Source organism: Anas acuta, chromosome 26 (genome assembly GCF_963932015.1).
Source record: "Anas acuta chromosome 26, bAnaAcu1.1, whole genome shotgun sequence".
Classification (NCBI taxonomy): domain Eukaryota; kingdom Metazoa; phylum Chordata; class Aves; order Anseriformes; family Anatidae; genus Anas; species Anas acuta.
In genome coordinates this window covers 4,782,987-4,807,174 of record NC_089004.1, presented here as the reverse complement: position 1 = coordinate 4,807,174, position 24,188 = coordinate 4,782,987, and the positions used below count along the sequence as shown (strand labels likewise).

At 58.6% G+C, this 24,188-nt stretch overlaps 1 protein-coding gene across 1 annotated transcript in view; it reads left to right on the top strand.

Moving 5' to 3' along the window:
* MEF2B (myocyte enhancer factor 2B) overlaps nucleotides 1–23,836 on the top strand; it is a 47,302-nt gene extending 23,466 nt beyond the window's left edge. The window contains exons 11-13 of the mRNA XM_068661566.1: nucleotides 9,823–10,187; nucleotides 23,183–23,340; nucleotides 23,550–23,836. The gene's annotated coding sequence lies outside the window, so the exon portion shown is untranslated. The remainder of the gene's footprint in view (nucleotides 1–9,822; nucleotides 10,188–23,182; nucleotides 23,341–23,549) is intronic.
* Nucleotides 23,837–24,188: the final 352 nt, after the last annotated feature.

The following is a 24,188-nucleotide window of genomic DNA, read 5'->3' as shown; positions in this document are numbered from 1 at the left end:
CTCCTCTTCCAACTGACGTTGCCGGAGTCTGCAGGGAGTGGGGAGCGAGGAGGATTTTGGGGGGCGAGAGGAAGGGGGTGCCCCTTTTTCTCCCTCAATAGCTCTTGCATTGTTCCATCAGCGAGAGGGGCAGATTGCGTGCGCCGCGATGCCGGGCGCTGATCCTTCCCCCCAACCCTCAGGGATGCCCTGGGCTGGCCCGGTTAGGGCCGTGCTGTGGGCAGGGAGCACAAGGGCCTGAAATGAGGTGTGGGAGGAAGCAGAGCAGATTGGTGGTGGGATTTCAGCTTCTCGTTCCTAACCCGTAATGGTGCTGGTGGCATTTGACAACCTTTATGGCTGCTGCGGCTCTGCCCACGGCTCGGGGCCGGGAACGCGTTTGCTTTAGCAGCAGCGATGCTGAGGGTGGGTGAAAGCATCCACCACGGTGTAATGCGGGGACGCGGGGCTGTTCCTGAATCCAGAGGTCCCCGTGCAGTGGGAAACGTGGTGGGGACCCCAGGTTGTGACCTTCACACCGGTCCCAGGAGGGGGAACGCACCCCATCCACCGCCTGATGCCACCCCGCGCCCTGCTCGCACGGCTGGAGGAAAACCTTCCCCAGCTCCTCGGTGCTGAGCCCAGAGCTCCTCCAAGGGCCCCTGGGCTCTACAGGAACAGGATTTCCCGTGGTCTGTCCCCAAATCCTCCAGCTTCACGTGCCGGGGCTGCCGGCAGGGCCCTGCCTGCGGCTCTGTAGCACCAGCGGAGGGAGATGCTCGATCGTGGCAGCAGCGAGGCCGCGTGGGGACAGCCGGGAGGAAGCGGCCGCAGCAGCAGGAGGGATGCTCAGGGCAGGTGCAGGGAGCTGACACCTCCCGCCTCATCCTACCCTCTGCATTTGGGGTCCCAGCCTGAAGGGTGTCCCGAAACACAACGCCCCGGTCCCCAAATCCCAACCGGGAGCAGAGGTGGGGAGAGCGCGGGCTCTGCCGCCCTCGGGAAGCTTTCTCTTCCCTCCTGACTACTTGTAAACCATTCAGAAAGAATTTCTTAAAATAGGTTCCACTTTAAGGACTTATCTGCTGAATGCCATTAATTTTCTGGGGTTCGTTAAAAGCAAACTTGGTATCATAGCAACTGAATCTATTCCAGGAAAGCAGCCAATTGCAAAGCACGGTGTGTGCAACCGAAGGCGAGAGAAAGGAGCCTTTCAGGTTTATTCTCGGGCTTGTGCCTCGGCAAGTGAAGTTTTAATTTTCGGTGTTTTATTCCTTGCAGAATATTTTATTTTTTTATTTTTTTTTTTTTTCCCAGCGAATCTGCAGGGAGAGGAAAATGACGGTGGGGGCAAATATTTGCAAAATCGCCTTCGTTTTGGGCAGGGGCGGTTGCAGGGGGCGGTGGCAGGCGCTCGGGTGGGCACGAGGCAGGTCCCCGCGGGTGTCAGTGCCACCAACCCCGGTGTCACCCTCGGGAACGGGTCCCTGGGTGTGATGCTGAGCGTGGGCATCTCCAGCAGCTCCGGATATCCGTGGGTCCGGGACCGCCTGGCGGGATTGGGGTCTGCTAGTAAAGAGGTCGTTAATCCCCTTCTCATTTCCATGGCCTCGCTAAGGAAATAGTCATTATTTTCCTTTTAATCCCATCTCTTTCCTCTTTTCCATTAGGCCCTAAGCTGCAATCTTATTCCTGGGGGATGTTACGCTGTGGATAATCCCAGGCCCCCCGGCCCGGCAGGTTTGGGGCAGGGGCTGCTGCCTGCGTGTCGGGGCTGAGCCCGGCCACCCCGTGGTCCCCAGGTCCCCGACACGGTGTTGAGCATCCCGGCACAGCAGAGCAAAGGTGGAGCCCTAAAAATCTCCCCACCGATGCACTAATCAGGCAGAGCGGATTTAATTGGGGACGGGAGGTTGGAGATGTGTTTGTAGCCGTCCCAGCCGTTGGTGTCTCAGGTGGGTGCCCAAAGGTGTGCGTGTCCCTGGCCACAAAACCCCAATTGCCCGTCCTGTGGCAGCGCCTGCCTCTCCTCTCCCTGATGGTTTTCCAGCTCTGCTTTGTGCTCGATAGCAGGGAGGGGAAAAAAAAAAAAAAAAAAAGTCATTTATGATAAAAAGTATCACTTAAATAGATAGAAAGGGTAAAAGCCCCGGACAAAAACATATCCCTGAGCAGGAGAAAATGAAAAACACTGATGTGTTTAACTTTAGGCCATTTAAAAATAACCATTGAACAGGCAACAGTAAATAACAATTCATTCCAATCAGGTATGTGTCATTGCAGCAGAAAAGCTCCCGTTTATTTACCCAAAGCTGGCAGAGGATGGCCCGGCCAGCTCTTTATCTGCTAATTTTTATAGATGTCAGGCTGGAGTCTCCAACCCGGATAAATCAGCAGCCGGAGGTGGATGGAGCGGCGCAGCATCCCTCAGCCGCCCTCCGGCACCAAAGGGAGCGCGGTCGGTGGGCACGTGGGACCCCCACCCTGGCAGGGGGGGTGACACCAGACCCCGTGTGGGACATTGGGGTACTCGGGGACCCCAGCCAAAGCATCGCCCTCGCTGCTGACACCACGTCCTGCGTGGGGAAGTGGCCCCGATGCCGCACGGCATCGGATCCGCGGCTTGCAAGCCTGCCCGCCTCTCCTTTCTCTTCCCCCCCCCCCACACACTCCTTTTTTTTTTTTTTTATGGAGAAATTATTATTTACAGTTTAATATCTTCATGTTTCTATGGAAACTCCATGGCTGCGCTGGGTGGAGGAGTCAAAACCAGCCGGGGAAATGGCAATATTTGCGAGGGAACGGAGCGGGTGGGCGCTCGCCTGCGCCGGGTGGCACGGGGGGGAAAGTGCCCCAGCCCCGAATGTAGGTCACGCACATGTGTGCATAATCACATACATATGTTGACTTCAAAGAGCTCGGGCTCATCCTCGGAGATAACAAACGCGCGTGTGGCTGTTAAACAGATTTGCATTTATAAACCACCAAGGCGGGCACGTGCGCTCCGTACCGGGGGGGGGGCCGGGGACACCCCCTCCCCAGCCTGGCACTCATGCGGAAAGAGCGCGGCGCTGGCGGAGCCCTTCTCCCCCTAATAGCCGGTGACAGGGACTCGCTCGTGGCCATGTCCCCGCGCTAGGCACGGAGCAAGGACGGAAGGTGTGCGGCGTCCCCGCTTTTGTCAGAAAGTATCTATCAGAGCAGCGGGGAAAGGTCAGCGGGAAACGCAGGCGGCCCTGAGGATGCTGTCCCCGTGCCCGTCCGTCACGCTGCTAACACCAGCCAGCCCCAGCCTCTCTCTCTCTCTTTCTCTCTTCCCCCCCCCCCCCCCCCCCCAGGACAGCCGCAGATTAGCTTAAAAAAATCACAGCCGCTTCAAAAAATAATAACTGTGGCTGGCGCTGCATTTGCCTTCTGGTTTTTCAGCCTTTGGGGATGGCGTTTTCATGCCTTGCTCGGCAGCCACCAGGAATGTATTTATTTATTTTTAATGAAAAGCACGAGCCTGGTGCTTTTGCTGGGGCTGGGCCTTGGCGAACAAGGAGCTGCCGCGCGGCCGGGCTCAGGCTGGCAGGTGGAGGCTGCGCGGGTGTGCTGGGAGCTCCGGGGATGAGGATGAGGATGAAGATTAGGATGAGGATGAGGACGAGCCCCATATCTCTGCGGTCACCGTAGCTCTGGTCAGAGCCTGAGCCCCGACTTCCCTTGTCCTAATTCCCCGGGAAGCCAGGCGAGAACCGCTCCCGTTTATTGTTTTCTATAAATCTCAGATTTCCACCGAGTTTGGAGACAATTTCCTAGCTCGATTTAAAGGAAAATTAATATGTGACACCCCCCCTGTCCAAATTACCCCCTGCCCAGGAAACCCCAGCCCCGGGGCTCCCATCGCTTGGTGCATCAGGTGGAGATGGGGACGGTGCACAGGGTGTTTGCTCCTGGAGCATCGGAGGCTGGCTGCGAAACCTGGGCACGGGGCTGGGGTCCCCATGGCTGGGTCACAGCCCCCAGCAGCCCCCCCCTTGTTTTTAGGGCCAGGGAATGGGACAGAGGACATGGCCATGGCCATATGTCTGCATGCTCTCAGTTTTGGGAGGAAAAGGAAGGTATTTGTGCATCAGGGAAAGGCACTGGCAGCTTTTGCTCATTTCTTATGACAAAATAGAAGCATTAAAATGAAAGGCAAAAAAAATGGGGGTCTCCACGGTGGGGGCATTGACACCAGCTCCGCTCCCCGGGATGGGAAAAACCCCCTTGGCCGCTGCGAATTTCTCACCTCCCCACCGGCCGCTGCTTTGGGGAAAAAAATTCTTATTTGGGGAGGAAATCGGGCGTCAGCCGCAGTGCATAACCGTGCGCCGGGCGCACACGCACGCACACGGCTCGCACACGCGTGTGCACGCACACGGGCTGCCCCGCGGCGGGGCTCGCCGGCCGGGGCCGCTGCTCCGGGAGACGGGGGCGCGAGTGGCATTTCAATGCAAACCAGGCGGGAACAATGAGGTGTGTTTTTAAGGGACTGTGAAAGGGGGGTTTTGCTGAATAACTGAAAAGGCGGAGGGGGAGGAGGGAGCCGGCAGCCCCTCCATTAGCTCAGTGCAGCAGCGAGAACAGCTGTGAAAAGAGCCCAGGCCTTTTTCCCACGCCCAGAGGAGCGGAGCGAGGGAAGGAGCCCTCCCAGCGAGGTCAGATCCCATCACTAATATATACACAGGCTGTGCCCTCATTCACGTCACCCCGGCGCAGGTTTGTTTAAGGCGCGCACACTGACACTAATTTCTCCTCCCGCTCGCTCCCCCAGCCGGCCCCATTATGGTCCCCGCTGCATTAAACCCTCCCCGCGGCCCCGCGACGGCTGGCGGCACCGTGGTGGTGTCCCCCCCCTCCATCCCTCCCCAACCCCTGCCCAGCACCTGACCGGCAAGGTCAAGAGGAGCCCGCGCCGCCGTCGCCGCCGGGATCTGGCCGGCAGCTGCTGCGCGGCCGCGCCGGGGCTGCCTCGCAGGAATGCATCCTGCAGATGGGACCTGGCGGGGCACGTGCAACGTCCCCGTGCTGCCCAGATTCTCTCCTTGTCCCCGTTTTCATTCCTTGCACCCATCTCTGGGTGCTGGATGAGTGCGTCCTGGGGCTCTCCGCGTGTGCCGGGGGCTTTCCCGGCCCTTGTCCTCCCTCACCCCGTTGTGCCCGGTCTCCTCCGAGAGACGGGCATCAAATAAATCAGGCCTTGTTTATTCTCGTGCTCGGGCTTGGTGTGTGAGTTCATTTGAAAACGTTCTGCCTTAAATTACAGCCTAATAAATCAATAGCCACTTAGCGATGCAAGCGAGTGGGAGCGGTTTGCGCAAAGAATTCAAGTTGGCTCCGCGGCTCTCCAGCTTTGTGACGGGCGAGGGAACGGGGTGCTGGCCGGGCAGCTCGTGCCTGGCCCCGTCCCCTGCCCTGGGACACGTGTGTGCATGGCTGGGACACGTGTGTGCATGGCAGGGACACGTGTGTGCGTGGCTGGGCATGGCCAAACCATGGATACGCATGGCCATGTGTGGCGGGGTCACGATTTAGGGCAGGTGCGTGCCACCAGCTGCCCCGTGCAGGGGCTTGGTGCAGCCTCAGAGCTATCCCAGCTCCTCTCTGACATGAATTTCCCCCCAGCACAGGATGATGTGGATCCCTTATCCAGCTCACACCCTCCTCTGCCTCGCCACCCTCTCCTCCTTCAGGAGCTGGGTGATGCCCTGCACTTGGCCAGTGGCTTTTCCCCGTGCGTCCTCCTCCCCTTCTCCCCTCCGCTCACACCTTGTGCTCGTCTAATCCCCTTGTATTTGCCTGGGCCTCCTTCCAGGGCCACCCACCTCTTTATAGGGCCACTGCTAAGTAAACGCTGCCTTTGCTCTGCTAAACGGGGACTCCTCCTTCACGCAGCCGGGGTTTTCGGGACCAACCCTGCCCCTCTTGTGTTCCTCTCACCATTCTGGGGGCTTCTCTGCCTCCTGGCACTCCTCATCCTCCTCCTCCTCCTTCCTGATGCCCTCAGATGGATGGGAAGGGATGCGTGGCTCTCACAGCAGCCGTCGTGCCCGCTCCCACCAAAACTGCCTCTGGCGATGCCCAAGGACCCCATCCTTGTCCCTGTCCCCCCCCCCCACTTTTGCATCCGAGCCGGTTTCGTCCCTCCCCCCTCGTCTCCCTTGCCAAGCCCTGACACTTGATGGCAGCCCCATTCAAAATGCATGGGCTCCCCTTTCCAAGCGCCCCGGTCCTTTTGAACTAAAAGGATTTTCTCAGAGGCTAAGTTCAAATGTGTGGCCGTTATTTATTTATCACCCCGCGATGTATTATTCATTTATTTAAAAATGTATGGCAGCTGGGAGCCCCGTGTTTAATCACCCTGTGGATGGCGAGGGCCAGGTGGAGACGGCCCCCTTGCTCCGCCGGTAACCTGGCGCGGTCGCCGCCGCCGGGACTCTGGCCTCACGCCTGATTTAGCATCACCACGGCCAAAAAGAAACCCGGCCCCCTCGGCAGCGAGAGCACAGCAGCCTCACGGGGTGGGCACGGAGCCGGGGACGGTGTTTTGGGGGGGCTGGGGGATGCCAAGGACGTGGGGCTGCGTGTAGGGGTGTGGGGATGTTGTAGGGTCCCTACCCCGGCACCGCTGGTTGGGGTTGGGGTTGGGGTTGGGGTTGGGGTTGGGGTTGGGGCTGGGGACGTGCCCTGCTTGCTGTCTGTGTCCCCCCCCCCGGTGGTCCCAGCTGGCAGATTGCTGCCCACCGTACGAGCACGCAGTCGCCAGCACGGTGCTGATGTGCGTGGAGGCCGGGAGGGCATGGCGTGGGGCTGCCAGCATGGAAAAAAAAAAAAAAAGAGGGAAAAATAGGAAAAAAAATAATAATAATAATAAAAATGACCAGCTTCCAACTCAGCGCTTTGCTTTCCCTGGCATCGCAGGGCTGAGGGCCGCATCCAGCCCCCCCCGCAGGGCTGAAGGGCCGAGCCCCCTCGGAAGGAGCACAAAGGGTTAAGGATGCTCTCGCTCCCCCCCCCCCCAAACTCCCCACGTCCCCCCCCATGCGCTCCCACCACCCTCTTCCTCACCGGCCACTCGCTAATTGAGACAGCTTCAGCCCCTGCCTCCCTCCTCTCCCCCTGGGGCTGAGCTGCCTCTTCCCAGGGGGAGCACATTGTCTGCTCCAGCCGGGTTGATGTAATCCCTAAGCCCGAACAATACTTCCCCACCCCGCTCCCGCTGAAAGGGTATTAGTTGCCCAATGAGATAATTACTCCCCAGGCCACCCTAATCACCGCGCCCGGCCGGCCGCTTTCCCCTTCTCCATCCCGCGGTGCCCCGGTTGAGTTTTTGGGGTGCCCACTGGTGGTGCCGTAAAGATGCAGGGACCCCAAATCCCCAAATCCCCACAGAGTAAAATATAGCAGGGAAGAGGGACCTGCTGCCTCCAGTGCATCGGTTGCAGCCCCAAATTGCTGCTGTCACCCCCAAATTGTCACCCGTGGGTGCTGGTGGGCACGGGATGGGGCAACCCCGGTGCTGTCACCGCGCTCACCACCCTGCAGAAAGTTGCTGATGGAGCACGGCCGGGGTGACCCATGGTGAGGTGGGATTTGGGATTTCCTGATGTCCCCGTCTCGGTCCCCTCTTTTAAATTTCGAGGCTAAAATTTTTGGGGGAACAAAATTCCACCTCTTCGCCAAATATCGGTGTTTGCGCAGGCGCGCTTTTGAAAATCGGGATTTCAGCAATTAAAGGAACTGCCCCAGCCCGTGGGATAAACGCGAGCGGTTTTCCTGAATTGGTTTAGCAGGAAATAATCCAGGTTTGCAGCTCCCACGTGGCAGCGCCGCGTGAATCGCAGCCCATGGGATGGTGCCAGGGCTGCCTTTCCCCTCCCGAGGTGCTGCAGTCGGAGATGTCTGCAAAAAAAAAAAAAACAACCCCAAAACGGACCCGTTTTGGGATGCCCAAATTCCAGCCTTATTAATCCTCCTCTTTGCGGCTCTGGTGCTGATGAAGCCGGGGATTATCACATCTGCCTTCCTGCACGCTGCCGGAACGAGGCAGGGGGAGAAATAATCCCCGAAAGGTTTTGCTGAGCCCATCCCGAGGAACGGTGTCTGGGGATGCCCGGGGGGGGGGGATGCGGACCCTCCGTCGTGGCTCTGTTTTTATGGCTGCTGTTTTGGCACGGGGTTCAGAGGATGCTCACCGGGGCACGGGGTTTGCACGATGGGACCGAGCAAACTTCCCAATGAGGACTTTTTTCCCCCGGCCCCGTTGGGATTTTGGATGCCAGAGCGGGGGCCGCGCAAGGCCAATGCTGCGGGGAGCGGCGAGGGACGCTGCCCCGCTGCAGCCACCGCTCCTCCCCGTCCCTTTCTTGGCCGATCTCTTCTGACAGACAAACACAGTTTCTTTCTCCGAAACAAAGTCCTTGTCCAGCCAAGCACACAAAGCGGATCCATTACCCGATGGGGGACAGAAAGGAGGGGCGGGGGGTGGGGGGGGGGTGGGGTAGGGGGCTGCCGGGCGCACAATGCACACAAGTGGCGCGCGGGGGCCGCCCCTATTGTGTCTGGGCAGGAAGGGCCGGGACCCACGGCGCGGCCCCGTGAATGGCAGCATTGTGTCTGAGCCCTCCGTCGCCTTGGGCGTCCCTGGCCCCCCCGGTCCCCCCCCTCCCTTCCAGCTCCTGCCGCCCCGTCTGGGGCAGCAGAGCCAACCTGTTCCCTTGGGTGGGGAAAGCCGATGTTGTGTGTTTTTGGGGTCGGAGCGTCCCACCGGACATCGTGGGGGCTGTAGGAAAAGGGGCAGTGGCCAAGGGGTGCTGGAGGGGTTGAGTTTTGGGGTGTGAAGGGAGTGGTCCCAAAGATGTCACCCATGGGTAGGGGGGAAACGGGTGCTGGGGACTGAGGGGTGAAGCCCTCACCTCCAAACCCAACCCGGAGAAGGGATTTGGGGGGCATTAAAAGGCTGATTTGGGGCAGAAGGAGGCATCCCATCACTGGCAGCGGGTGCTGGGGGTGGGATAGACAACCAAGGGCAGGTCTGGAGGGGATTTGCCCCCATCACCCAATGCGGAGCCTGGAGGACCCCAACAGCTTCATAATCCCTCGGAGAAGCTGCTTGGACCCTCAGCCTCTCCAGCACCCTTCAGGAACAAGCTCCTGCAGCTGGTTGTGTGTCATGCAGGGGGGAAAATCCTCCCGTATGGCCATAAAACTCCCTGCCTGGGCATCACCCGGTGCTTCCACGCATTCCTGCTCCCCTCCTCACTCGGTTCCTGCCCTGCCAAGGTCCCGTATCCGCACAATGGGATGTGGGACTCGCTCTGGGTGCGATCTGTGGGGTGATGGAGCCAACCAACCCTCCCCTTAAACCCCAGCGAAGAGGCCAAAGGAACATTTTGATGGGCAACACGAGGCAGATCCTGCTCACGGTGCTGTGTGCGGGGAGAACCTCGGGGCTGGTGGAGGCAGGGTCGGGTACGGGGACCCCCAGCAGCACACGGGCTCAGGAACCTTCACCATTTCCCTAAATCATCGTCTTAGCCACGTGGGCTTGCCCTGCGCCTCGGCTGGGCTGTGAGAGGGATGTGCTGGAGGTGGCCGTGGGGTGTCCATGCCCCCAGCTGCAGTCACCAATTTGGGTCAGCGGGGTCCCGCAGACCCCGGGACCACCACTTATAGGGTTGGCTGTGACGTGTCCCCTCTGTCCATCCCCACCGTTCCTTTCCTTGTGCAATAACAAGAAGGAAAACCGAGCTTCCAGCTCCTACGGTGACCATCCTCGCAGCACTTCATGCATTGCACCTTTTATTATTTTTTTTTCAGAGGAAAAATCCCGGCATCGCCTCGATCAGCGTGGTTTTGGCAGCACCCACCAAAGGGGATGGGGACGGGGACAAGGAGAAGCCGTGGCAGCGCAGGGCAGTGGGGAGACGACCACCTCGCAGCGTCCTCACCCTGGAAATCGAAGGAAAGAGGAGCTCCACCAGGACCTGGGGTTAGGACTGAGCTTTCCAGCCCGGAGGAGGCTGCTCCTGCTGTGGGTTTGCAGCGGTAAAGTTGTCCCTGGCTTTTGGGGCCGGGCTGGCGTGGTGGCATCCCTCCTCCACAAGCACGACACGCGTGGAGCTGAGCACGGGACCTGCGCTCCCCCAAGGATCCTCAAGACCCCATCACCCCTTGTGGATTCGGTAAGTTTCCAATTTTCCTTCTTTCCTCTCCCCCATCCAGCCGGCACGGGGTTTTCTGCTGTATCCAAACCCCAAAGCCAGCTCTGATGGGTAAAACCTTCCCCGGGGCTCTCTGCAGCTGGGGATCTGGGGGGGAGCAGGGGAGCGTGGTGGGGGCTGCTCCTCGTGGTCAGGGGGCTGCGATGGCCGGGATGCAAGGTGCTGGGCTCGTGGTCCCTTTTTCTCCATGCTTTAGGGGAAAAAAAAATGTTTGCATCCTCCTCATTTAAATACCCTTTTGAAAATATTCAGCTTTGCACTGAAAGCTGGTGGAAGACTGGGTTGCTGGTTAATGTTTTTCCCCTCTTTCCCTTTTTAATGCACATCTTCAATCTTTCCTATATGACTCAAAATGTCATTTTCTGTGGGCAAACAGCAGAACGGGGACTCTTCCCTCCACCACCTCGTGCTGGGGTTGCATCTTCCCCCCCGAAACCCACAGTTCCTCCTGCTCTGCCCCATCCGACCCTCCCTGCAGACGTTTTTCCCGCTGGCAGACATGGGGTTTAGCCACGCGAGCTCCTTCCAGCTCCTCCAGGTCTCCCATTTTTTCGGTAACCTTCGCATCCCAGCCTGCGAGTGCGCAGGGGAAGGGGGCGGGGAGGAGCGCAGCCGTTCAGCAGCGGGGCTGAACGCAGCCTTGGGGGTTAATCGAGGGAAAAACCCACAGCCCCCGCGGCTCGGGGTTTCGCACGTGCCAGCAGAGCCGTCCGAGGCATCAGAGAAATAAACTCGCACCTTTCCCAGAGCGAGCCCCCGTGCGCCCGGCACCGTGCCCGGCACGGGTGCTGCTGGTTCACCTGCGCTCCCAGAGGGATTTTTCCCCTCCCTGGTCTTGGTTTCTGGGATTTTCTGAGCTCCCGACCTGGCCTCGCGCTTCGGCTCTCCCCCATCTGCACGGCGGGGAGATGAGGAGCGTTTTCCCTCATTTCCACCCCAAAACAACTGGTTGTGGGAGGTTTTTGCAGCGGTCCCAGGGAGATGTGCACGAGCAAAAACCCCCAGTAAACCCCGCATTTTTGGGCAATCTCCAGCCAGCACCATCCCATCTGGACCCCGGGATGCGGGGCTGGAGGGGGAGCCCCACGCAGGGCAAGGAGCAGGGCACCAGGCGCGCCACCCCACCAAACGACACCACCCATGGCTACGACCCCCCTCCCCGTCCCTTTTTCCTCCATCCCTTTATTTAAACACCCCCTTCTCCCCCAACCCAGCGTGAAGGATGGAGAAGAGGGGGCTGCTCGGGGGCCCCTTTGGCGCCGGCACCCGCGGCGGCCCCGTGCCCGGCGGGTGCCCCCGGCAGATGCTCGGCGCCGCGGGCGAAGCCGTCCTCCGCCTCGCTCTAAGATGGCCGGCGGCCCCAAAATGGTGCTGAGCATGAGACGCCATCTGCAAGGCTGGTCCCACGCCCGCCGTGGCCTTTTTATGCAAAGGGGAATTAATTAGATTTGAATATGGTAATTAAGCCATCAAGCCCCGCCGGTGCGACGAGGTCCCTTCTTTTCTTCGGGCTTTCTTCTCGCCCCTCTCTCCCGCCGCCCCTTAACCCTTCCCCCTCCGCTTTTGCACCCCCGGCACCGCTCCTGCATCCTAATGAAACGCCGCGTCTAGGACGTGCCCTCGCCCCCCGCTTCCCGCGCCCGTGCCGAGTTCTGGCTGTCCTCGGCACGCCGACCGCCTGTCCCGGTCGTGCCCCGCGGGTTGAGCGCGATCCCCACGGGTTTCACCCCAAAAAAAAGCCATGAGGTCGTAGAGGGATGCGGGCGGTGTCGCCGCTACGGCCAGCGGGTTTTTGGCAGGTGGTGTGGCTGCAGTGGGGAATCAAGACATAAATCCATGCCCCCCAGTGCCGCGTTGTTTCCTCTCGGATCCGTTCGTTGCTCTTAGCGGGTTTTCTTCGTGCCGCCTAAGTCATGGGCTGTAGGGTCGTGGGGTGCTGCTGGTACCCGCCTGCTGCCCCCGCTGCTGTGTCGGGATTTCTGCTGGGGTATTTTGTGCTTAGAAGGAAAATAAACAAGAACTGAATGTGTTTTCAGCATCTATGTCCAGAAAATGATATTTTTTTTTCCCACTAGCAATTAAAGGTTTTGTCGTTCCCATATTTCTAACTTCCTTGCAGTCCGGCCACCCTGACCCACAGCTGTTGGGTCCTCGTTCACACAACTAGGGCGAGGTGCAGAGGCTGGAAAACTCTTGCAAGCAGGGATCTGAGCAGGGAAAAAAAAAAAATCCCTGGAATATTTTTATGCATATATTTATCTATATAAGGAAAATGTTCCTTTTTTTTTTTTTTTTTTTCACTTACCTCATAAAGCGAAAGAAAGAAACCGGGAAAAACCTGTGGGAGCTTGTCAGAAAAGCCCGCGGGCGCTTTCCGAACAAGTTGCTGAAAACTTGGGTGGACGTCTTCTAAAATCGGAGTGTTTGCACCGGGGTCATTTTCGGGCAAACTTTTAATCGTGGTGGCAAGCAGCTTCCCACCAAAAACCAAGACAAGGACCGAGGTTACAAACCCATAAATAAATGATATGTGGACGTGCAGGGTGTCACCCCAAATAGATGCGTTATGTGCATGTCTCCAGGTAGCTCAGGTGTAGGTGTCCATGAGCACCATGCCCGGGCTGCTCGGGGTGGTGCTGGATGGTGCCGAGCTCTGGGAGCATCGAGCAGAGCACGCCGGATCGTTGCCCATCACTGCTGCTCGTTAGGGCTCCTTCATTTACGCCCCAGCAGCTCGCCACCAGCGGTGAGGGCCAGGATGCAAAGCTGGGGCAAAACTTGGCTATTTCAGGCGCCGTCGAGAATTTTTCAGCTCTTCGCCCCCGGGAGCAGCTCTGCAAAGCCAGGACCCGCGCCGTCCTCCCCGCTCCCCCGGCGTCGGTGGGAGGCATCCAGGGGTTTAATCCAAGCTGGCACCGCTGCCCGCGGGAGGGGCGGCCCCGGGCTGGAGCCCCCGCGCCCCCCCCAGCCCTGACCTACATAGCGGGCGCAGGATGCGGCCACCTGAGCGGCTGCCACCAGCACCGGCTGCTGCGCACGCAGCCACGCGCACGGAGGGGCCCTTCCCCATCCTCAATCCCCCCCCCCCCCCCAGCACTCATTCTGGGTGAAATAAGGGAGAAATTGGGTTTTCTGCTCTCCTGCTTGCTGTGGGTGCCCTGCGCTCTGCCTCGTCCCAGCCCTCTCCTGCTGGCTCTCGCCCGAGGTGCAGGGGACACCGGTGGCATCTCCCTGGCTGCGTTTTGCATCCTTCAGGATGGGAACGTGGGAGCCCTGCGGTGTTTGTCCCCACTGCCACCATCCTGCAGACCCCTCCTGGCAGGGCAGAGGGGAGGAAAGAAAACGGAGAGGGGGGGAAAAGAAGCCGGGAAAGGGAGAGGGGGAGAGAGGAGGGAAATCTACAGAGCAGGGGAGGAGAGAAGGTAGTGATGGAGCTAACTATGGGAACGACAATGCCAAACAATGAGGGGAAAGAGGCAGACTGGCAGAAGGAGCAGAGAATGGAGGGGCTGGTGGCTGGCAGACAAACTGGGGGAGAAGTGGGAAAAAAAAGGAGATGGGCAGCTCGGAGATAGAGGAGGAGGGCGGCGTTGGGTGCTGGGTGACCACGGAGCTGGGACATAGGGGTGGCAACGGTGGCTGCGAGGTCCCTGCCACCCTGGGAAGACCCAAAGTTGATGAGCATCCCCATATCCCCGCCGCCAAACCCATTAGCTCGTTAGCCGGGGCTGTGGCTAACGAGCCCGGTGCGATGGGGCAGGCCAGGAGCACCCATAGGCGGCCGGCTGCGAGCTGCAGGGCCATAAATCTCGCGCGCACGGCGCGGGTGCCGCCGAAAGCCTTCCAGCAGGATTTATCTCCCCATCCCGCTCTCCCCGCCTTCCCGCAAATGCCACGTGGATTCCCCGCGGCAAGGGAAAACAAGCGAAGATGCTTTCTTTTGTCTCCGCCGCCTGCTTGGCCGCGTCTCTCCGGCTCTAATCCACCTTGGCCTCCTCCCCTCCATTCACAATTTTCTTCCCATCCCCATGGTGGAAGAAAAGGGACAAACCTCTTCTTTCTATTTTTTTTTTATTTTTTTTTTAATTGGAAGCGATGGCAACTTACATAAAATCAGCGTTTGGGAGGTGGGAAGAGAGGGAAGGAGGCACAGAGGTGCCCGGAGCTTGGCTCTGGCCAGTCCCGGGGCACGGCTGGGTCTCCGTGGCTCTGCCCATGGTTGCACCTCCCCAAGCCCCCGCTCATCGCCCACCTCGCCTCACTATTCCTCATTATCCCGCAGAGCTCCTACGAACCATTTGTGCTATTCTGTGAAAAAAAAAAAAAAAAAAAGAAAGAAAAAAAAAAAAAGAAGTGATGGATGCGCGCGGAAGGGCTCAGCACCAGAGGGAGAGAGGGGAAAAAAAGGGGGGAGGTTGGAGAGAGCTTAAAAATTACAGTGGGAATTAGCAGGAGTCTAAGCTGTTGTTTGCAGTGCCCATTAGCATCTGCCTATTTATCTGTCACCAGATCCTCGTGGCATCCATCCATCCATCTGGGTCCTTGTCACTCTGTCTGCCTACCTAATTATCCATTAGCATGGCAAAGCCCCCATGACAGCGGTCTCAGCGAGCCAGACACGAGACCACCTCATCCGCCCCTCGCCATCGCCCCGACACTTTTAGAAGCGTCGGGCTGACAAAATTGGGCTGGAACCACCGCCGACCATGCTGCTCGGAGAGGGAGAGGCAGCGCAGGCGTTGCCCACGGGGCGTTCATTGCGCACGGGCGTGCGCTTGCACACCAACGGGCTGCATGTGCACAACTCGCCACCTCATTTTGCTGCTCGTGGGTGCTCCACCTGGCTCGTACGAGACAAAACCAGGGTGATGCCACGCCGGCGTGATGGGCGCTGAGCTGCTGCGATGGCACCAGCAGCGGCACGCCACGCCGCGGGCAGCCCCGGTGCCGGCGGCTCTTTGTGCCCGTGCCGCCGCGTGGGGTTTCTTTGTTCGCGGCAGCAGCGGTGGGCAGGTTCCCCCTCCCCGCCTGCCCACGGGCCCCGCTCAGCCCGAGGAGCAAATCAGCGGCGTTTGCATATTCAGAGCAGGTGGGGGCCCATATGCCTAAGATGCACCAGACAAAATTAGCCACCATAATCATAATCAACTGTGCCGTTGTGCTGGGGGAAGGGAGAGGCTGGCAGACAAGCCTGATAATTATGAAGCTCAGCATGTGCGCAGCGGTTTTGCAACAATTATGCCTAGCTCAGCAAGCCGGCAATGATGCTTGTTACAACAACCCTCAATCTCCAGCCCGCCCTCCGGTTGTGCGCTCCCGGGAGGGCTGTGCCGCGCCGGAGGTGCCGTCCCGCTCCTCCCCGTGCTGCTCTTGGGAAGGGGACACGAGGACGGTGTGGGGTGGTGGCCAGACCTTGTTCTGCTGCCCCTTCCCAGTGCCATGTGTGTGCGTCCAGCTCTTGGCAAGCTGCTTTGTGGCTTGGTGGTGTCCTCCAGAAAGCTGCCCCTGGCTCTCCGTGTGCCCCGTCCATCTTGGTGCGCCCAGCTGCGCCCCGATTTCCACCTGGAAAAACCCACAGTGTAAGAAGCAGCTCAAGAAATCACCCTCCCCAGCTGCTCCCTGCCCGCAGAGCGCTGTGAGCCCCTCGCTTAACGGAGCTCTGGAGCTCCAGCAGGTTTCTCTTTGCCTCCCCGGACCTTCCCTTTCCACCCTTCTCTGCTCGCCCTGCTCTTTGTGGCCGCGGTGCTCAGCGATGGGAGATGCTGGCGGGAGGTGACACTCCCGATCCATCGCCAGCCCTGGCGCTCGTGGGCTGGTGTCACGCAGCATTTTCCTGAAGGAGCCCTGGGGAAGGGGAACGGCACGAGGCTGCCACGCGCGGTGCTCTCAGATGGGAAATGTGCGGCGCAGCGAGGAGCAGCCCCTGTGCCGTGTCCTTGGGAGGCGGCGGCGGTTCCCAGCTCAGCAGCAAGCAGCAGCGGTGGCAGGATGCTCCATGACCCCTTCCAACCCATGGCCAAGAGATGAGGAGGAAAATAAAATGTTTTCCTCTTTTAAATAGGCTGGGAACTGCAGCTCAGTGTGGCCGGGTTTGGGGGTGATGCTGGGGATGCATCCCTCAGGGTGCTGTGGGTTCCCTGATGGGTGAGGCTGGCTTCCTCGCTTAGGGCTCAGGGGTCTCCTGAAATCATATCGAAGTCAGCCACAATTTGGGTTTTGCAACCTAAATTTGGGGTTTATGACCCAATTTGGGTTTTGCGATTGTTCTGCCAGAGGTGGGAACAGTTTTGGAGCCCCACGGCTGCTGCTCGGGTTGCGGCGCGTCCTTCCCAGTTGCTCAGGGCGGGCTGTTCCCCATGGATCCCATCACCTTGCTCGGGTACAACAAAGCCAAATCGGCTCAAAAGGAGCTCGGCATGCACGGGAATCACGGCCGAGCTTTCCTCAGCGTCCCTCCTCCTCCTCTCATTTCTGCACGGGAGGGACAGCCCTGCCCAAAGCGCAGCTCCGGGGTGAGGCAGCCCAAAAGGAGGGGTTTATCCCTGCTGAGAGGCTCCTGGGCATCCCAGGCACCTTTCTGCCCGTTAATTCTGGGGTGGATTAAGAGAAGGATGCACCAAAGCAGCACAGAAATACCCATCAAAACTGGAAGCTTTGCACCAGGGATTGGATTTGGGGCTGGTTTGCTCCAAACTAGCGGGTTTATCGGAAGATGAGGGTGAAGCTGGCAAAGGACCGGGTTGGTTCATTGAACCCATGGCTGGCACAGAATTTATCCCAGGGCATTTCCCCAAATCCAGCGAAACACATCCACACCGTAATTATTTCAGGGGTGCTGCATCCTCTCTGGGCTGTTTTTTTGTCTCAAGGAGGGGGGAAGGACGAGAGCCTCAGTGCTCCCCCACCACGCAGCCCCTGCTCCCCGCCGTGCTCCCGCTCCTGTCCGCAGGGGAACAGCAGCAGCAGCATCCCACGGCATTGCCCGGTTTATTTGTCATCCAACCCACTTGTAAAAGGGAATAAATGCAAAGGGGGAGGTAGGAATTAAAGTGGGAAAGAGCCCAAACTGCTAAATATATTTTTTCCTCTTAATTTGTGTAACGACAAGGATCCAAGCTCAGCACCCCAAAACGCTGCTGGATGAGCGGGCTCCAAAGCAGCCGCTCCATCCTTACGGCTCTGCACAGCTTGGGCAGGGCACAAATAAATCCACAGAGAATAGGAAATACCCAATGGGAAGAAATTTTCTCGATGTCCTGCTTTGCCCCACCAGGCTCTTCCAGACTTTCCTGAAGCCTCAGGAGCGTGCAGGGGTTTGTGGTGAAAACACAAAAGGTGTGGATGCCTCCTCCTCCGCCTTCGGGACAAAGGGAACTTCGCTGATGTAAAGCGAGTTAAAGGCAGCGGCTGGGGGTTCCCGATGCCTGCTGCTGTCAGGGCACTGGGGGCAGAGGATTTGGGGTTCCAGTGGAACAATTCAAATTCAGGGACACGTGGGTGTGTTTCAGGCACAGGCTCGCTGGTGTGTTTTATCAAGGGTGGAGGATTTAGGGCACCTGGCTGCTTTTACGTGCTAAAAACATTTCTTACAGAACCCATTTTTTTTGCCTTTTTTTTTTTTTTTTTTTTGCCTTCATCCTTAGTTAAAAAAAAAAAAAGAAAGAAACAGAAAACAGCAAATTTTGTAGCACTGGGGACATGGCCCCGTTTCACACCCATGCCCTGCATCAGCCCCGTTTTCAGTCGAGTTTGAAATTTTGAAATCACTTTGCAGGAACTTGGGTTCACACCCGATCCGTTCTTACCCCCGGTCACAAACTGACATCATTTACCATTTTTTTTTTCCCCAAATCCCAGCAAATTGAGGTCATGCCCTGCATCTTTACAGATCCTCTGTCTTTTGCCCCAAACGTGAAGTTTCCCCGGTCGGTGCCTTCCTGAGCAAGCAGCTTTCCATAAATCGCCTGCTTTGGAGCCGGGAGCTGAGCGAGGCTTTGCGGGGACTCGGGTGGGCTGGGGGCAGCCCCAAACCCCCACCCAGGGCTGCAGACACGAGGTGAGATGGGAGACGGGGCACTCTGCCCCTTTGCTTTTGTTTTAATCGGGGTAGGAATTAGGCAGTGAACAGAAATTCAGGAAAACAAATCAGCAACGGATTTTCCCCACCTTTCCCACCTCCCAGAGCTGGTTCAGGAGCAGAGCGGTTTTGCAAGATTTAGGAAAAGCAAGAAAAAAAAACCCTACACCTGTTTGCTTTTCAACTTTTTATGTTTAATTTATTTATTTTTTAAGAAAGAAAACTTGGCACGAAATCAAGCTGGGTGCATTCCTCGCACCCATCAGCGGTCCCAGGGGCGCGGGGCAGGCTCCGCACCTCCGCACCCCACGGGGCAAGCAGCCAAAGAGCAGCAACTCGCTGGCTTATAAATTCCCAAATAATTCCCCCGATCCTGTGCCCGGCTTTTTTTTTTTTTTCTTTTTTTTTTTTTTTCGGATGCAAGCAGCGGAGTGGGGGAAAATGTGACCGCCAGCTCCATAAATATTATATGGGGCGACAGCGCTGCGCGGGGCCGGTGGGCGCAGACAAAGCGTGCATTGAGCCGCCGGCCCAGCTGCTGCGGGCAGTGAGGATGGGGGTCAAGGTCAGAGGTGGCCCCCGCGTGTATTATTCCCCCCCCAGCCCGTTTTCTCGTGTCCATAAAATAAAGTTAAGAGGGTGTTGCTGGCTGGAGGATGCCGGCTGTCCCGGTGGCAGCGCGGTGCAAAGCCCATGGGGTGGCCGTGCCCGGATGCATCGTGCAGAAGGGGAAACTGAGGCACCGTGCCAGAGCCCAGCCTTGCCCCACCACCAGGAGGGGCTGGGGTCTCTTTTTTTGAGTTTGTCTAAGTGCAATAATTGATGTGCTCGCTTTAAAGGGTGCCCACAGCCCTGTGCCAGAGCAGGATCTGCTCCGGGGTCATGCTGGGGGGTGCCCGTGGTCCCCCAGAATCACCCAGCACCCCTGCCCCATGCTCAGCCCACCCCATGCTGGGGGTTTCTCCAGTCTAGGGGGGGTACCAGGGCTTTTGGCTGCTGTGGGGTTGCTCCAAGGGTGGCCGAAACCAAGGCGGGGAGTTGAATCCCGCTGCCGCGCAAACTTGGATTTTAGAATATTTTGCTCCCTCTTAGGCAATCCCTTAGCAACGCCTGTTTCCATGGCAAAGAGCGGAGAACCTCTGCACCGATGCTGAGCTCTGCCTTACGCTCTCATTCTGCTCGTCTTGCTCGGGCACTGCCCCACGGTCCGGGTCCCCTGCACGGGGACGGAGCCGGGACCGACCACGGTGCCAGTCCCGTGCCGGGGACGCGAGGCCCCGGGGAACAGGAGGTGAGGGTGCACGGAGCCTCCTCCTGCAAACAGGGGGCTGTGCACCTCTCTCCCTGCCAGCCCGGCGCTGGGGAAGGGTCCTGGGGCATCTCCTTAACGAATGAAGAGCAAACGAGGCCAGTAAGCAGCTGGACTAGATGATCTCTGAAGGTCCCTTCCAACCGAACTGTTCTCTTAATTCGTATAACTCCAAGAAATGCACCCGGGGCAGCGAAGGCAGGCAGGGCACAGCGCTCGCCAGGACGATGCTGTGAGCTCCCTCCTTCCCCAGGAAGGTCCTGGGATTAAAGCAAGCCCAGTGGGTAAAGGGACAGGGTTAGACCAAGGTGTGGAGGCACCTCTGGGCGCTCACACCTTGGAAATCCAAGCGAGCGCCTGCACCGGAGGCAAGGGGACTTTTCCTGAGTGTAAACCCAGCAAGGGTCAGGATTTGGTCAAGGTTTCGATTTAAATTGTGCCTAAAAGCTGGTGGCAGCTGGGTGGTGGCAGTGCTGTGAGGTCAAACCGCAGCAGGGCAAGGGATTCGGGGAGGTGGGCGCTGTGCTGGGAAAGCTGCCCGACCCGCACAGCCACGGGGTGACGTCTCGTGCCCGTTCCCAAAGGTGACGACGCACTCCAAAATTGGGATTCCCGCAGAAAACCCAGGAGTAAAGGTTATTTTTTAGGTTTAAAAAGGTTATTTTTTAATTTTCAAAAATCCTGGTGACATTCTGCGCTACTCTCAGCATTTTGCAGGAACAGGTTGAATTCCAAAATACTGATCCTCGATGGAAAAAAAAAAAAAACAAAACCACTTTGGAGCAGTGGCAGGCTCCCGGGGCAGGACCCTGCAGGGGGATTTCTCAGCTCCAAGCACCAGGAATTACTCAGGGCCCCCGTTTCCCACCCCAGAGCCCACCATCAGCATTTCCACGGGCAGAAGCCCCCTGGCAGCTCTAGCACGGGGTTTTTGCTAATATTCAAGGCTGTTTTGAGCTCCCCTGAAGTTCTCCATCTGCCAATGACTAACCAACCCCGGGTCACCCGTGCTGATGCCGGGAGGTGCTTTTATGCCTGGGTGCGAGTGCTCGGTGCCAGCGCGCCCCATTCACCGCCGCGTAAACACCTTTATTCTCCACCACGGCTTCACTGTGAATAAATTGCGCTTAAAAAGAAGCAGGAAGAGAAAGCAGCCGCCGTCTCCTTCTCTCTGCTCAAGGACAGGCGGAATTCAATGCGATGCTGGATGGCCGCGTGCGCTCCCGCGCTCCCTCTTCCAATTCATAATCAAAAATCTTCGGCGTCCTGCGAAATTTCCCTTTGCATCTCGTAGCAAAAGAGCCTCGGGCGGCTCAAAAGCAGCCTCGTCCTTCACGCGGGTGTTCGGTGGGCACCTCCAGTCGTGTGTTTCCTAATTCAGTGCCGGCAGTGTTGAACTGGGGGCCATTCCTAACCCGTTTTGCCTTTCTTCTGCCAAAAGCCACCGTGCAAAATGCGTCCCCCTGCCCGTCCCCAGCGAAGGGAAACCCCCCTCTTGGAGCAGGGATCGTGCCCCAGTGCAGGAGCTGGCCCGCGCCGTGGCCCTGTCACCATCTCTCCGGGAGGAGGATGAAAAATCTTCCTCCTGGGCTTTTATTTTGCTGCAATGGTAACTAATTCTTGCAGTAGTTCGTGCCCTGAAGGAGTCTTAAAAACTCCCAAATCTGACAGCTAAAAATAGCTGCCGCTCTGCTCGTTTCCAAGCGTTCTGCAGCCCTGATTCATTTACACCAGTTGTTTGAACCCCTCGCGCGCTTTGAATCCCAAATCCTTCAGCTTTCCTTTGGCAGCTCTCGCGCCCCTTTGGCCGGGGTGGTTTTTTGGTTCCCCCCCAAAAAAAAAGCCCCCACCGGGTGGCCGTCCCCTGTACCAGGAGGGTTTTGGAGCTGTCAGGGACGGGCTGTGTCACCCAGAGAGAGGGGTCCCAGCACCCTTGGGTGCAGAGCTGGAGGGCAGTAAGGGTGGCTGGGGTTGCAGGGAGCAGGTGTTGCCCCCCGGACCCCCGCCCCTGCAGCTCCCCCAAAGCAGACCCAGCTTTTCTCATGCACGCACGCAGCAACGGGCTCCGCTCGCCTCCGCCGCGCTGCTGGGAAGGAGCAAAATTAATCCCTATGGAAATTTATTTAAATGAATTCCCCGCTCGGACACTCAAGCTGTTCCCAGCCCGGCTTTTCCCAGGGCAGAGCAGCCGGGGAGGAGGGACCAGGATGGGATCCCCAACCCCCCGAGCACCCCAATTCCCACATTGCAGCCACCTTCCCCCAAAGCCACCGCGGCTACATCTCACGGGGTTGTTGTCCCCGCAGCGTTGAGCCGTGCCACAAAGCCTGGTTTGGGACAGCAAATCGTTCACTCGTCCCTTATCTCCGGGTGGGATCCAGCAGCTCTCCACGAGGTTCCCCCTTGAGCAGCTGGGGCCATCACAGCAGGTTGTGTTTTCATCCCATCAGGGAGCGGAGAGGCCCCAAAGTTCCCCAAAATCTTTGTTAGGGAGAAGAGAAATGAGCTGAGCGCTTCAATAAATAAATAGTGGTTTTCCTGCCCAAACCACACCTGAGTTTACCAAATAATTCGCGCTGCGCAGGGCAGTGGGATCGAGTCCCTCTGGTTTCCAGTGCCTTTAGGATCTGCTGAGAGCCCCATCCCAGCCCCCTTTTCCTGCACAAAAGCTCAGCCGGAGCAGTCTCGTACGATAAAGGGCTCTCGGATAATACAAGTGAGCAGAGGGGGGAGGCACACGGGGACCCCCTTGGTGACACGAAGGCAGAGCAAGCTCCGCTTCGAACCCCAAGCTCCCAAACGGCCCCGATCCCATACGGGAGCAGGAGCAACGGGGCCGCCCCCGGTCCGGGGGGATCCGCGGCATCTGCAGCCCCCGGACAAGGCTCCTTTGAGATCGGGCACAGACGTGGCATTGTCAGCCAAGAGAGCCAGAAAAAAAGGGGCTGGAGGTGGGATCGTGGTGGGAAGCGATGGGGTTGCAGGGGCTCCTCTGGCACCAAGCAACCTCCCTGCACCCCGGCGGCTTCGCTGCGTCCCCGAGGGAGACCCCAGCAGGGATTTGGCAAAACCCAAGTGTAAAAGCACCGAGGAGGAGCTTTCCCCCCCGTGCAATGTTCCTGCTGGAGCAGGGGGCGAGCTGAGCAATGCGCACACCCACGTGCACCCACGTGCGCCACGAAGGGCACCGGTGTGCGCCGTGCCGATGGGCACGGGGAACGGAGCACCAAGTCCCCACCCCATGCAGGCTCTGGAGGGTCGGTAGGGAAGGAGATGGACCCCAACCCCCAAATCTTGTTGGAGGTAGGGATCAGGGCCGGGTGAGGCAGCGGGAGCAGGCACTTTGTGGGGATTTATGCCATGCAGCACTTGTCAGCGCAGGTTTAGCACCCCATAAAGCAACACCGACGGCTGAACGTGAAGGGAGAACACAAAGACGCCTCGGCCGGGCAATTAACGAGCGAATTTGGGCTCGGGCCCTACAAAGGGGGAGGCTTCATGAGGGAAACGGGGTGGGGAAGGAATGGGGGGTGAAACTGGGATGCTAACGCTCTGCATGTCCACCCGCAGGAAGGGGGCTCTGCCAGCACCATGGGCAGGGCGCCGGGACCCCCACCGGTGACTCGTGGGGACGAGGACACAGGTGACAAGGTGCCACCGCGCTCCCTGGGGACAACATGAGGGTCAGGACCTCTCTGCCATCAACCCGTGGTGAAGCACAGCTCTTGGTGAGGAATTTTGGGGCAGGGACCCAGCTTTCTGCAAATCTCTCAGCTTAAAATTTGCCAAAAAAAAAAAAAAAAAAAAGCCAGGAATGGTTCAGGCAGCGAGTCAGCGGGGTGGTGGCACGGTCACCTCCTGGCCACCCCTTGTCCTTGCTGTGGTGGGACCATGGCAGTGCCCATCCCGGGCTCACACCAATTTCTCCCATTAACAGGTGACGTGAGTGGACGCCGTGCGATGCGGATGGCCGAGAAGGGTTGGAGAAGAGCCGAGGTTTGTTCTGCAAAATGGTCAGGGGCCGTGCAGACGCCCTTCCCGTCCCGTCCCCAAGGGTAAGGGCTTGCTCTGTCCCCGTGGCTGGAACCAGGCGTGCCCAGGAGGGTCCCAGGCCATGGAGCCACTGAGCCCGAGGCATCGGGGGATGAGGTCTGCAGCTCAACGAGGTGAAAAGGAAAAAAACAAAACTCCAAACCCAAGCGTATTAAAGGTGTTCCAAACCTACAGCAGTGTCACAACCTGGTCTCCCTCGCGTTGCTTATGTCTGAGCAGAGTTTTTCTCGCAGAACATCCCAAATCCCACCCCTGGGGGGGTCCTGCTCCTGAAGGGCGGGGGTGTCCCAGCCTTTTGGGGCTGGCGGGAGGCAGGAGCAGCCCAGATGTCCCTGCACGAGCCCCGCTTTGTGCCCAGCCACCCCCGATGGGAGCGGCCACCGCGCTGCAGGGCACGGCACGGCGCCGGGCATAGCGGGGACCAGCACCTCTCAGCTCTCCTGTGCTCGCTCCTCTTCCCCTATTCCACAACCCAAATCTGGGAGCGGGCTCTGGCTCCCCTTCACCAAAGCCCGGCCACAAC